Source organism: Solenopsis invicta, chromosome 14, assembly GCF_016802725.1.
Source record: "Solenopsis invicta isolate M01_SB chromosome 14, UNIL_Sinv_3.0, whole genome shotgun sequence".
In the NCBI taxonomy this organism is placed as follows: Eukaryota; Metazoa; Arthropoda; class Insecta; order Hymenoptera; family Formicidae; genus Solenopsis; species Solenopsis invicta.
Window position 1 is genome coordinate 4,040,734 of NC_052677.1, and position 14,641 is coordinate 4,055,374.

Below are 14,641 nucleotides of genomic sequence, written 5' to 3' on the forward strand. Positions count from 1 at the left end.
GCATGGATTAATTTACAAAACGGTTATTGCCGATGGTGATAGCAGCGTTTTCCAAAGAATTCGTGACAGCCATCCATACCGCGAACAAATGGTATCAGTAAAAAAAATAGAATGCAAAAATCATAAGATTCGCAATTTATTTAAACACGTAGATACTGCAATAAAGATGAATCATCCAAAAGAGCAAAGACCGCGTGGGTTTGTCCAAATGCGAAATACTGTGAAAAACAAAAGGTTAAAAATGCGACAAGAAATAAATATGGCAATTGATGTACGAAGGACAGAAGAAAAACCTCTACATTCTAAAGCTGCGGAGTTACAAAAAAATATATTAAACATTCCCAGCCATATTTTTGGTGAACATAAGCGATGCGAAGCACGCGGTCTAAAATGTATGAAAAATGATAATGTGGAAAAAAATTACGTACCACTACTAAAAATGCATGGTTTATATCAAAAAATAGAAAATGCATTTAAGTATCTCAGCTGTTATTCCGAAAGCCTAATATTCAATCACACCAACAATCCTGCAGAATCGCTCAATTCAATAATCTGCAAAGAAATTGGTGCAAAGCGAATTAATTTTGGTAAACGAGGCTCTTATAATGCCAGAGTTGCGGGAGCAGTTGTACAATATAATACGCAACAAGTACTTACGGAATTACATAAAAGCATGGGTAAAACTGTTCCGCCTGTTGCTGCAAAATTGGAAAAAGAACGACAGATAAAAATTGCAAAAAACAAAGAATCTCGAGAAATACAGGGAAGACCTAAAAAATTTAAACGAGAATCAGGAACCGATCATCATTATGGTCCCCAATCACAGAAACCGGATCTTTCACCAGATATGGTCGAACAACTTCGGCAAAATCATTTGGAAAAATTGTCCGAAAATGCGAGAGACTGGCAAAAAATTGAACTCAATACAAGAAACCAAAGCGAATCAGAACTATGGTTATCTTTGAAACGAGAAATGTTGACGGCATCCAATTTTGGAATTGTATGTCGCTTGAGGCCAACAACGTCTTGCGCAGCAACGGTAAAAGTCATTCTATATCCTTCGTTTATTGATACCGCAGCCATGACATATGGTCGTGAAAATGAAGAAATGGCAAGGAAAGAATTGAGTAAAAAATTAGAGAAAGAAATAAAACCTTGTGGATTATTTATTGATACTGAAAATCCATGCTTAGGTGCTTCACCTGACGGACTTATTGATGAAGATGGTCTGGTGGAAATTAAATGCCCTTTGTCGGCTGAAAATACTACGGCGGAAAAAGCCATTGAGACAATATCTTGTTTGAAAGGTATCTTTGATAAAAAAAATCCGCATAAAATGAATGAAAAGCATCGATATTATTATCAAGTTCAAGGTCAGCTAAATATTACAAAACGAAAATATTGCGTTTTTGCTGTTTGGACACCAAAAAGCATGAAGATAGTACATGTCAATAGAGACGATGCTTTTTGGAAAAATAAAATGTTGCCTTTCCTAACACGTTTCTATTATGAATGTATGCTTCCAGAAATCTTGGACAGTCGCTATAATAGGCATATGCCAATTAGAAATCCAAGCTATATCGACGAAGCAAAAGAAAAAGCAGCTAAACAAATTCAGAGTAAAGAAACCACGCAACGAAATACAATGGAAAAGAAAAATGTCATCAATGAAACAAAGAAAATGTCATCTAACATTGTGCCTATAGAAAAGGCAACTGCTACTATGATTGTTCAAGATATGGAGCAGGATGATGACTGCATATATATTGAAACGAGTTACAAACAAGATATAACAGAAAAAGATAAGGCAACAAAAAAAATAAATTTAGATGAAATTAATATTCCTATACAGTGTGTAAAAAGAAATGTTTTGTCTAACAACTTATTGTCCGATGAATCGTTAGATTCATTTTTACGCGTTGTAAGAGAAACTACTCTTTTTGAAACGCAAAGTGTGCAATATCAAGGATGTCTTAATTATATTGACGCTAGTCAGAGTAATAAGAGCTTACAAATAATTGGAGGAAAAAATCAATGGACTGGAGAGGGAATTGAACACTGGCGATGTATATTTTTTGATGGCATCAAACTTCACATATATGATAGTATACCTGGCTGTACGTATGATAAATTAGTGGCCAAAGAAAAAAATTATATACTTTGTAGATATCCACAAATAAGACAAAGTGATATAATTTTTGAAAAAGTTGATACACAACCTGATGGTCTAAGTTGTGGTATATATTCCGCAGCTTTTGCCACAACTGTAGCCTTAGGAGATAATCCTTGTAATGTAAAATATTCCAAGCATGTAAAGTGTATGAGACAACACTTTATAAAAATTATAGAAAGCAATAAATTATTACCTTTTCCAACACGATAAAAAATGTGCTGCATTATTATCTTTGAAAAATAATTTAAAATATTAATATATGTAATTCATTGATATCTCAATAAATAAAACGTTTGTTTTATACTAATATTAGCAAACAAACAGTTAGAAGTTTCTAAATCTAATGTTACTGATTATTATAAAAATCAGAAGCATTTTTTTATGGTTCTGGCAAAATACTAGACGCATCAAATTTGATACTAGCAGTAAGTATCTATCTGATGGTACAGATAATTATAAAAATCAGAAGCGTCTTCTCCTAAGTACCGGTAAAATTCTAGAAACGCGTTTATCTAATTATTCGAAAAATCAGAAGCATATCTCTTTCTATCTTCTGAAGAGCATAAACTGCGTGCAGCAAAATTGAATCAGATGTGTCAAAGATTATTCTTAATATTCTCCTATTGACAGTCTATCAGCAAGATTTATGCAATGTGCATGCAAATGAACTGGTTGCAGATACTTGCTGCAGAGCAGATTCTTGCTGCAGAGCAGATTCTTCCCGTTACTGCAGACTGTAAACAAAATACTGAAATTCTTACAGCAGATATGTGCAAATTTCTTACAAGAATCTGCCTTACAGAATCTTTCGAAGAACTTGAGCAGAATGAAGAAGCAGATCATAACGTCCTGCTGGCATAATTTGCCAATATTTACAGCAATTTTGCAGCTAATTGTTACTAGGTTAGATAGATGTAAAAAATACCAGGGGCGTTTATCCGGAACAAGCTAGTTTCAAATAATTATCACAGCGTGAGCTGGCTATCACACATATAAAAAATGTATCAATTGATAAATTAGAATGTTGGAGAGACGAAGGAAGATTGGTTGCGTCTCACAGGAATGGGCGATGGAGGGGCCCATTCTATATTAAATCGTATAACACGATTTTGAAATATAATTTTAGTATATTTGCGACAATATTCTCTTTTCGAATATTTTTCATAGTAATAAAAATAAGAAGCATATTTTTATTACTAATTTATATTTATATTCTGTAAACGTGACAAAGTATAAATATAAATAAAACGTCATTTTTAAAAATTGAAAATTGATTTTTATAATTTTTCGAGTGATTCGCCTAATAAAAATGTAATTTCTGTACAATGAAATAAGAATTACTTATCAAAAACAATATGAGCAAAATTATTTGTATTTTTTTTTGTTTGTTGCCCGTGTGTTGTAAAAAAATTACAAACAAATTTGTTGCTCTGTTAGTTTTGTTAAAAAATATTTGGTTACAGGAAAATTAAATTCGCGCGCGTGGGTTTATATATATAAACGATAGATTCTAAAACTAATGCAGGCAGAACTGAGAACCTCTATCCTTTTTTTATTTACTTCTCGTCTTACTCTATCAAGGCGACGGACAGAGAGGTGGAAGCACTTTGGCTTTCAAGCTGGGATTTGTACATACACGCATCGGCATAAATGTCTTAGCGCGCGGCGCTCCGCTATCGCACATACCCAAAGACGCACACGTAAATGTCTCTTATTGTTAGTAGCGCGTGTATGCAATAGCGGAGCACTAATTTTGATCAATTTTGATTGATAAAATAAATACCAAAGGCGTCTATTTCGACGGTACTGGTATGATAAATACTAAGGGCGTCATTGACGATCTCGGCACGCAGTTTGCTCCTGATGGCTAGGCGACCGCTAGGCGGTCCCCGCACGCAGTGGATACGGAAAGTACGCGCTCATTCGCCGACTTTACTAATTTTTATCTCGGTAATTATTGTAATTTTTGAAAAATGGTAAAGGACTTTTCTTCTTTTCTGTATGTATATATACAGGGTGTCAGGTAAAGTTTACTCTCCTGGGTTGAAAGAGCAAGTCAAACTGAGAAGAAAAGTCCTTTACGATTTTTTAAAATTCGCAATAGTTGAGATAAAAATTAGCAAAGTCGGCAAGTGAGTACGTACTTTCCCTACCCACCGCACGCGGGGAGCGGGGAGCGGGGAGCGAGGCCCGTCAGCCGCGAAACCAGCGGCAGTCGCAAAGCTAGCCACGGCCGACGCGCGGTAGCGCGGTGAGGAGAGAGAAGCTAAAAATAGCTTTCTTACTCCGCGTCGCCTGCCACGGCCGGCGCCACCTGCCGCGAGCTAGATTTACCAAATCTATATTATCGACCTCGATTGAGTTCGTCTGTCGCTTTAGGATCCCCTTAAGGATTAATAAAACATATTTAACTTCAAATATATTTTAATAATATGCAATTAACATTTTAAACATATAATCTGTTTTTTAAAATAAAAAATAACAGTTATGATTTCAATTCTATGGATTAAAATGACATGCAATGATATCATTTTTTAAGAGAAAAGCACACATTTTTATATAGCTACATAATATGCAAATTGATTGATGCATTTCCTTATACATGTTCTACCACTCATAATAGGGAAAAACACCGCCGAGATCTGAATTCTGATAATGACTGTTAAAGTTTATAAATTTTTGTATATTTGTATAGACAGCAATTTAATATTTAACACATCTGATGACCTTAGAAAAATTCATAAAATAAAAATAATATTAATCCTCATAGAACAAAAAAAATATAAATAATATTAATTCTCTCTCCGAGTAAATATACGGTACAGAAATAAAAGTCATAACTGTAAAACACAATATTAAAAATTGATTGCAAAAACTCAATAAATAATGTTTATTAGAATAATTACAAAATTGTCAATTAAAATACAAACAGATAAATTTAGATTATTTTTAAAATAACAACAATGAAACCAATAATATAACGTATATTAAGATAAGAATTTATGTTTCATTTACATTATTTAGTGAGAGAGTATTACTCGTACAATCCGATAACTGTTGGTCATTCCTATTCAGAGGCATCCTTCTTTCCTTCCTTCCTTCTTACATTAATTTATTCCACTTCTTTTTTTTATCTTCGTCACACATTTTTTGAACAACTTATTAAAAGAGATATTGTTAAAAAAAATATTTTAAAACTTAAATCACAAAATGTCTAAATATTATGTGATATTTACCTATTATTAAAAGAAATCTTTAAACCCGGGTTCAATTGAAATCTTTAAACCCGGATTCAATTACAATCTTTAAACCCGGATTCAATTGCATTCTTAATTTTTTTCATCCTTTATTTAAAAGTATTTACCTTCTCCAACTTCTTTAATTTCTTTCTCCTTTCTATTCCATTTCCATTTTACATTCCTTCAATTTTTCCTCCTCCTTTCCTTCTTTCTTAAATTATTTAATTTCTCTTCTTCTTTTTACTATCATTGCACATTTTTTAAAATCCTTATTAAAAGAGATAATGTTCAAGAAAAAGATAATTTTATTCTTAAAACACAAAGTGTCAAAATATCATATGATATTTACTCATTATTTTAAAAAATCTTCAAACCCGTGTTCATTTGCACGCTTAGTTTCTTTCATCCTTTCTATTCTAAATTTCTAACTTTCTCCACGTTTTTTAGTTTCTGTCTGTTTTCTATTTTTTTTCTGTTTAACACTCCTTCAATTCTTCCTCTTTCCTTCCTTCCTTCTTACATTACTTCATTCCTCTTCTTTTCTTTACCTTTAATATAGCATATTTTTTAAACACTTTACTAAGAAATAATGTTCTATTTTAAAAAATTTCATTTTAATAACAGAAAATCACAAATATCATGATATTTACCAGTTATTAAAAAAAAATTTCAAACACATGTTTAATTATATTATTAATTTCTAAAACCTTTACCTTCTCCGCTTTCTTTAATTCCTTTCTCCTTCCTATTTTATTTCCATTTCACGTTCCTTCAATTCAACCTCCTTTCTTCTTTCTTTTTTACATTATTTCATTCTTTTTTTTTTAATAGCATTATAATAGCAATATTATAATAATATTAAACAAAAGTATTCATTCCCCTTCTGTACTTTATCTTCATCACACATTTTTTAAACTCTTTACTAAAAGAGATAATGTTCTACTAACCCTTTCAAGACGGTTTTTACAACTGATGATACACATGTGTACATAGAGTCTAGAAAGGATTAAAGAAAATTTCATTTTAATAACAGAAAATCACAAATATCATATGATATTCACCCATTATTAAAAAAAACTTTCAAACTTTCAAACACATATTCAATTACCTTCTTAATTTCTTATATCTTTACCTTCTCCGCTTTCTTTAATTCCTTTCTCCTTTTTGTTTTATTACTAAATTACACTTCTTCGATTTAACCTACTTCCTTCCTTCCTTTTTACATTATTTCATTATTCTTCTTTTAATAGCATTTTAATGGCAATATCATAATAATATTAAACGAAAGTATTTATTCCTCTTCTTTTCTTTATCTTCGTCACATATTTTTTAAACTCTTTATTAAAAGAGATAATGTTCTATTAAAAAAAATTTCGTTTTAATAACAGAAAATCGCAAAATATAATATTCACCCGTTATTAAACACAAACCTTAAAAAGCGTGTTCAATTACATTCTTAATGTCTTAAATCTTTACCTTCTCCGCCTTCTATAATTCCTTTGTCCTTTCTATTTTATTACTATTTTACACTCCTTCGATTCAACCTCCTTCCTTCCTTCCTTTTTACTCTTCTTTAATAGCATTTTAATAGCAATATTAAATAAAAGTATTTATTACTCTTCTTTTCTTTACCTTCATCGCACATCTTTTAAACTCTTTACTAAAAGATGTACTATTAACCCTTTCTTGACGGTTTTTACAATTGATGGTACTCATGTGTACCTGGAGTCTAGAAATAGATAAAGAAAATTTTATTTACGGTTTTTTATATTTGGCAAAATATAATATTCACTCGTTATTAAAAAAAACTTTCAAAGCGTATTCAGTTACATTATTAATTTCTTAAAGCTTTACATTCTCCGCTTTCTATAATTCCATTCTCCTTTCTGTTTTATTACTATTTTACACTAATCAATTTAACCTGCTTCCTTCCTTTTTTTTTACAACATTTTATTAATCTTCTTTTAATAACATTTTAATAGCAATATTTTAATAATATTAAACAAAATTGCTGAAAATGAAGTATAACACAAAGTATCAATTCTTTATAATGATATTATAACTATAAATAAAAACATTTAATAAGACTTATCTAAAATAATTGTGAAATCGTCCAAAGGGAAAAGAAAAGTTTTCATCAACGCAGGAAACAGAACCAACACAATATTATAATTACAACATTAGCCTTGTGATGCATGTAACAATTATGTCTCTTAACTGTCAAAACGCAATCTGTACTTTCGTTGCACATTTTTTAAACTCTTCACTGAAAAAGAAAATGTTCTATTTTAAAAAATTTTATTTTAATAACAAAAAATCGCAAAATATCATAATATTCACCGTTATTTAAAAAATCCTTAAAACGCGTGTTTAATTACATTCTTAATTTTGTAAATTTTTACTTTCTCCGCCTTTTTTAATTCCTTTGTCCTTTCTATTTTATTACCATTTTATACTCCTTTGATTCAACCTCCTTTCTTCCTTCTTTTTTACATTATTTTATTACTCTTTTTTTAAATTGCTGAAAATAAAATATAACACAAAGTATCAATTCTTTATAATGATATTATAACCATAAACATAAACGTTTAATAATATTTATCTAAAATAATCGTGAAATTGTTCAAACGGAAAAGAAAAGTCCTCATCGACGCAGGAAAGAGAACCAACACATTATTATTACACCATTAACCTCGTGATGCATGTAACAGTTATGTCTATTAACTGTCAAAACGTAATCTCCGCGATAACAGCAACTCGCGAAGTAAGCACATCGAGCGAACCAATCAGCATTATGGAAAGTCAACAATAAATGCGACTATCGATTTAACATGGATTTTCTCACATAGGAGGATATTGTAGTCACAGATATCTATACTAAACTAGATCGCTAACCTGTGGCATTAGCATATGACAGTATTGAGGCAGGAAGGATATCCAGTTTCAGCCATGTTACCTACAACAAAATGGCCGCTCCAATGCCGCTCTAATGCCGCTCTTGCTTGGCATTATGGCACGATATCTAAAAAACACTCGATAATCACAATTAATATGCTCAACGGTAAAGTGTATAAAATACACTTAGAAAGTGTATAAAATAAGAAAACATTAATTTTAATTAGGGACGCATAAAATAGTAATAAAATAAATCTATTTATAGTAAAAAAATAAATTTTATTGTAAGAATTACAGACAAAATGTTAATAATACAATCTATGTATTATTAAAAAGAATCAATTTGGATAATTTTTGGCGTTTGCTTACGGGATTTACAACGTCTTTATTTAATGTTTTGGAATGTGAATGCATTCGAATAGTCAAATATGTTTTGCATACAATTTTTATTAATTGTAAGCGATGAGGTATATCTGTACGTATTTCCAACTCTTCGTAACATTCATCATTATTACTAAATACATTCGCGTTTAATACGAATCTGCGTGTCACTCGGTAAATAATTTGAGAGTATGCATCCTTATTCGCTAGATTATTTGTACCTCTTGCTACGGACTGCAGAAACTCAATTTCGGTGGCACAAATAATTTTTTGCCACCATGGATTCGATGCATAAACTAAACCCCCCTTATTTTTAACATCAATTAATATTATATATGATGCAAAGTTTTCTTGCCTATCATCAGTTTTTCTAATAAGATTGGCAATGCAGCCTTTGCAGGTTAATTTAAGAAGAATTTTTTTAACTACAAAACCTGCTACATAATATAAAATATTATCTTTTAGGTAATTATTGTCACCCACATTGATAATATTGTATAATTCTTTGTTTTCAACGTCAGAAAAAAAATTGTCATTGTTAATATCGGAATTTATACCATGAATATCATCATGCTAATTTTTAACGTTTGTTTTCTTCATCCATGTTAATTTAAATACTATATCTGTATGTTCTAGGTCAAAACCGACACAATTTGCTTTTTCTGACGCTGAAATCGAATTTTTCACAAGTATACTTTTCATGGCAGCTTTAAATTGTAATACATTTGGATTGTTATTCCAACTGTGTCGTCGACGCACTTGTGCAAAAAATAATTCTAAGTGGTCCTGGCCGAACCTGTACGTCATTAAGTATTTAAAAGAATCTTCTAGTAATATAATTTTAGCAATTTGAAATATCGATTTAACGGCAGCCGCAAAATCAATAATAAAAACTTTTCTTCGACCAACACACAGTAATTGCTTATTGTTAGCTTCAGTTAAAGTATATAAATATTCAATTTTTTGTTCAATTTTCTCTTGCAAAAAACTGATGTTGTTATAAAATAATGGTTTTTTAAACCCCTTTCCGAATAGATTGCGGGAATTTAAAAAGTCGAAAATTTCATCAATGGTTTTTATAAATTCTATTGTGCCAGTACAGTTTTTAAATTCTTCATCTTCGGACAATTGTAAAAATTCTAAGGCGGCCGCAGTTGAAGAACTTAAAGTCTGTACTGCGAGTTTGACTTTCATAATATTTGCCTTATAATTTATATGCGCAGAATTAATCCTGTTTGCAAATTTTAAATTCAATTCCAATTGAAGTTGATTTAAATTTGTTATATGACTCCAATTGATATCTGCAGTGGGAGATTTAAAAATTTTTAAATCTCCCAACGCGTTTCGGGCAAGTTTTACGCTGTGGCATGCATCGGGTACGAAATATACATTGTAATCAGAGCTCGGATATTTAAATGTTGTTTTTAAATCACAATAATTTGTAAATAAATTACACCCTAATAAATTCATTATTGAATAATTTACGTGAGCACCATCACAAGTAACACTCCATATCCGAATGCCTGATTGCTGCGATAGTATTAGTGCAGTTTTCACTAGTTCTGCTAGAACGGGAGTGGTTATTTTATTAATGAAAAGATAACCTACAGGCCACTTCCACGTGCCTCTAAGTGAAACTAACATAAAGACGAGGGCTTCAGTGGCTTCTGTTTCGACAGGTTCAATGGATACCCCATTACCATATTCACATAATCTAACGAATTTTGCTGATATAGGATCCCAGATTACTTGCTTTCGGATTGCCTTTGATCGAACACTATATTGTAATTACGCGAAACTTGTGGGAATTTTGAAATCTCTTGAAAAACATCCATCATAAAACCAGGTTCTGCATTCACTGATGACATCCAATTTCTTATGCTGCTTTCATGCGGCAAATGTAAAATTTTTCTGAAAATACCATCATTATTGATTATAAAATTAACTTATTACTCATAAATTGTTAAAAAAATGTTCATACCTGTAATAGTTATAAGCCTTCGGCGAATAATAATGCAGAGTCACCGCAAACTTCTTAATTTCGTCACTATATCGGCAACCCTTCCGGCTTCATTTTGCATTCTTTCATTCGTTCTGGAATAATTCGCCAAGGCTTCCACCAAAAGTATTAGAAATAACTTGACTTGGATTATTTTCAAGTAGATTCTTTGCTCTATTAATATAACTGATATTTCTATATAACTGATATTTTGACAATTTATATAACAATTACAATTTATATACAATTCTTTTTCCGGCAATTTATGTATAATTTTTTTTCCGTTCACAAATATCTACCGATTTTATATACTTTCATACTATTTTCTTGCAACTACAGAATATTTTTTTGTAAGGGTATACATATATTTGAGTATGTCAACTTTATGTCTACAAAGCTGTACACCCAGCGTCATTGATTCTGTCCCTCGAAAATTTTTCCAAATTGAGAAGTCACCACTTTCTACATACTTACACTTTATAATTAATGTAACGACTAGAGCTTATTGATCGTTACATTAATTATAAACTGTTTGTAGAAAGACAACGACTTCTCAGTTTGGAAAATTTTCCAAGGGACAGAATCAATGACGCTGAGTGCTCAAATACATATATTGTATCAGACACAGAATTTATACTTTGTCATTGTACCGTAATGTTTTTAATAGACTCTCCAATGAACGGATCTTTTCATCTCTTCGTGATACCTTCTGCATCAATGTCTTAATTGTTCTTTGCATTCGTTGTTTTCTTGGAGACATTTTCTGCATCTTTAAATAATAAACTGAAGGATCCATTATTTTCCGTTTTTTTACCGTAGTTATTTTAATTGTATCATCAATTGAATTTGCACTGGTAGTTGCTTTTGGACTCTCAGACAATACAATTGGAGTATGTTTAAATGAAGAAGTGCTTGAGCTCTCAGAATCAATATTAGGTGATAATTGATCGATATCTGGTTTCTTTAATATACTCCTCCAAGTTTTTGCAGGCGAACTCGCAGCGGGTGAATTTGTTACATAATTAGTTATATTAGGTATGAATGCAGGAGCAAAAACCTTAGAAAATATAGAAGGCACAGCAAGATTTTTCAAGCGTACACCACTTGTGTTTGTACTCTGTCCATGTAGTCCTCAGCTTTAAAATGTGCACTGCAAATGAGGTGATTTTTAGTTGGTTGAAAACCTTCTCTTCCAATTGCGTTAATCCACATTTGCAATATTTCAGGCCGATTTAAAGGAAATCTCAAACGTGTATACGTAATGCTTATTTGAAATATAATCTCAGAATATCATAAAACTCGTATGTTACAAACATATACATTTTACTTACCTGAATAAATGAAAACCATTTTTATTGCTATTTTTGCAACCCGTTATGCAGCAATTGCTTGGCATTATGGCACGATCAAAAAAACACATTCGATAATCACAATTAATATTAATATGTTCAACGGTGCTCAGCGGTCAACCGGCTCAGTTGTCAAACCTGTCAAACACATACGCACTAACCCAACCTACGTAGACGCCATTTTCTTGTTGGGTAAGATGGCCGAATCCGGATATCCTGCCGGACACAGCTATTCAGCCGAAGGTAGCGATCTAGTTTGGTATAGATATCTGTGATTGTAGTATTATGTTAAAAAAGAATTAAATTTATAATATAAGTTTTATCTTAATAATTATTGATTTTAAATTTCCGTATGATTAGCTGACAATACTAATATGAATTATAAACCTGGGTCAATTAATTTTTTTAGATGAAAAAAATATAAAATATTTGAATAACCATCTGTCTTTGCTCGGCGTTCAGTGATGGCTACATCATTAAAAATTTGAATCTTTGTAATGAAACAATTTGCAAATATTGTTTAAAGTGTGTATTTTTCTTATGCACATTAATTAAATTTTCACAACCTGTTAAAGTCTGTTTTAAGTAATTTACTAAAATATTTTTTATTAAATTTTATTCTATACTTTTTGAGTTGTTGTGAATGAGAATAAGATGTCTATATATGTATGTGTGTATGATTTTTTTCACTTTATGTCTTAATACTCATTTTTTAGTATAACAATAAAATATTACTGAAGTGCCGTATTGTTCAATCTTGTAAAAAGTATTTTTTTGTAAAATAGTTAAACGTTCTTGTTTGGAGCATTGCGATTGGCTTCGCTACAATACCTCACCTTAGGCCGCAGTTTTAGAGCATTGGAATGCGTCTCAGATTTTACGCTCAGAATCTTATATACGTTTCGAATACCACTTTTAATCTGTTTGAAACGTGACCTATACTCAAACAACCGAACGGATATGTCTTGATATGTAGGTATTTTTATAATTACATATGTGTAAATATATGCTCACAATGTTTTATAACTGGCGGAACAAAAAAGAAATCAAAGAATTTTTAACTAAAGACCAAGAGAATTTCTCCTGTACAAAAATTTAATTCGGGTTTTACTTTTCGCTATAAAGTCATAATATAAACCTGTTTTTTAATAAATTTACATAAAAATAGTTAAATATTTATCTCAAAAAGTAAGATTCGGATTAAATTTCTGTAGAGGAAACATTTTATTGATTTATTACAAATAATATTTCAGTTTTTTTGGTCCGCTAATTATAAAACACTGTGTGTATTAGACCGATAAAAAAACAATTTTCTTGCTTCTTATACCGGCTTAAGAGAGTTACCATATAATCTAAAATAATAATTATAAAAAATAGTCGTAAACAACGTAATTAATGTTAAACAAAGCATATTTTATTTAAACAATGCTTTTTTATTATAACAAAAGTAATAACCGAAAATGTCAACTATAAATACATTGTTATTAACAATTCCTTATACCAGGTGTATGCATAAGTTTTTTCCGGTTTCACTAAAAGATGGTGCCAGCAAAAAATACGCAGCGTATTAATTTGACACATACGTCATTTTGTTCGTCTGACATAGAACTACAAACACACACAAGTTGAGTCCGCCAAAAACTAGCGTCTTTGTTTTATTGTTCAGTGATCATGTCGAGTTTTGTGCCTGAAAAACAACATTTGCGGCACGCATTGCTTTTTTTATTTAATCAAAAGGAAAAGGCTGTTGAAAGTCATTGTTTGCTGGTAGAAACATATGGTGAACACGCTCCATCGATTAGAACATGTGAGACATGGTTTCGAAAATTTAAAAGTGGTGATTTCAATGTGAAAGGCAGTGAGCGCTCTGGTAGACCACAAAAATGCGAAGACGAGCAATTGCAGGAATTATTGGATGATGACCCAACTCAAACTCAACGGCAATTAGCAGAAGCATTACATGAAGCATCACAAGAAACAATTAGCAGACGTTTACGAGCAATGGGAAAGATCAATAAACTCGGTAAATGGGTCCCACACAATTTGAATAAACGTCAAATGGAAAATCGCAAAGTCACTTGTGAAATGCTGCTTCAACGCCACGAAAGGAAATCATTTTTGTATCGAATTGTGACGGGTGACGAAAAATGGATTTATTTTGAAAACCTGAAGCGGAAAAAATTGCGGCTTTCACCTGGCGAAGCCGGTCCATCAACACCAAGGCCAAATCGCTTCGGCAAGAAGACCATGCTCTGTGTCTGGTGGGACCAGAGCGGTATTGTGTATTGTGAACTCTTGAAGCCCGGCGAAACCGTTAATACACAACGCTATCGCCAACAAATGATTAATTTAAACCACTCATTAATCGAAAGACGACCGGAATGGGCCAGAAGACATGGCAAAGTGATTTTGTTACACGACAATGCGCCGTCTTACACTGCAAAACCAGTGAAAGACACCTTAAAATCTCTTGGATGGGACATCCTTCTGCACCCGCCGTACTCCCCAGACCTGGCGCCATCTGACTATCACCTCTTCGCATCAATGGGACACGCGCAGAGCAGCACTTCAGCAATTTCGAGGAAGTTGGAAAATGGCTCGACAA

The 14,641-nt window shown here is 31.7% G+C and overlaps 1 pseudogene; it reads right to left on the reverse strand.

Moving 5' to 3' along the window:
* Positions 1-11,159: 11,159 nt before the first annotated feature.
* LOC120359544 lies at positions 11,160-12,232 on the reverse strand (annotated as a pseudogene).
* Positions 12,233-14,641: the final 2,409 nt, after the last annotated feature.